Source organism: Etheostoma cragini, chromosome 18 (assembly GCF_013103735.1).
Source record: "Etheostoma cragini isolate CJK2018 chromosome 18, CSU_Ecrag_1.0, whole genome shotgun sequence".
Lineage (NCBI taxonomy): Eukaryota > Metazoa > Chordata > Actinopteri > Perciformes > Percidae > Etheostoma > Etheostoma cragini.
This window is the reverse complement of record NC_048424.1, coordinates 22,744,370-22,745,679: the sequence shown is the minus strand read 5'-3', so window position 1 is coordinate 22,745,679 and position 1,310 is coordinate 22,744,370.

Here is a 1,310-nt window from a genome sequence, read left to right as displayed (position 1 = left end):
GAGTCCCAGTGAGAGTCCTACTGAGAGTCCCAGTGAGAGTCCCAGTGAGAGTCCCAGTGAGAGTCCTAGTGAGAGTCCTAGTGAGAGCGTTCGTCTGCCCCACGTAGGCTGAGTCCTGCAGAGGCCCGGGTTCGAGTCCGACCTGCGGCCCTTAGCTGCGTGTCACCCCCATCTCTCTCCCCCTCTTCTTCTTTTTTTTTAAAAAGCACCGCCATGACGCTGGCTCTTCCGTGTCTACCCTTCACAATAAAAGCTCAGCTGAAATTCATTGAGCGCATTATGCCAAGAAGAAACTCAATAAAAGCCATTTCTTTCCTTATGATTCTGATATGTCCGTGGTAAGCTACATTTGGATTATTAGTAAAGTCGGAATCTGCAACTTTTTCTGTAAAATTTCCAAATTATTGTTTGATGGTTAAAAATTAAAAAAGTTTAAAAAAATGTTTTTAAATGTGTCTGGAAACATGAATCCAACATATTATTAGTAAAGATAATTTTTTGGAATATACACAACATTGATGAATGGGTTACTGGCCTACAGCTAAGGTAGCCATGAGGTAGTCATCCACAGATACAGTTAAAATTAAGGATTAAGGAAAAATGATGTATGAACATATTAATATGTGAAAAATTTTTATTTTAAAAGCTTAGTATTGTATGCACCATAAAAAGAAAGGTATTTTTAAAGGCTTTAGGCAGCCCTCACTTTTATTGTAGGTCCAATTTAATATGCAATTCAATTTGTTACAGTATATGTAGTAGGGGTCCCTGATCGGCCCTTTTCCAGCCTATAAACCCCTGTACCAGATTAATAACATCCATTGCTTTTTCACTCCACTAGATGGTGCAGTTGAGCTTTTTTATGCTGAGGAATTTATGTTGATAAAGTTTACTTTGGGGGCATAGTTTGTAGTTGGACAAAATGTAATAAATTGCATTATTTCGCAGAATATTGCAATATGTTTAAATCTTTTATTTGCAATGTGTGTAAATTGCAATACTATTAGTGGTTATGGTAAGGGGTTAACCGTATTCGCCCGTTCCCAGATTACTCTCCACAGCGCTGTGGAGCAAGGTCTGGCTTCTCCAAACATCCATTCTATATTCATTAGATAGGGAAAAAGATAACCATGTCTTTAAACAAATCCCAGCTGGTTGGGGCAGCGCTCGATATGTTCACAGCGACGGAGGATCTGCAAAATAGTCCGGGGAAGGAACTTGTTTAGGTGGAACGCTTGCAACCCACAAAAGAAAACGTCCCATCCAATATTAAACGAGGTTAACTGTTCACGCATGCAGTAACATGAGCT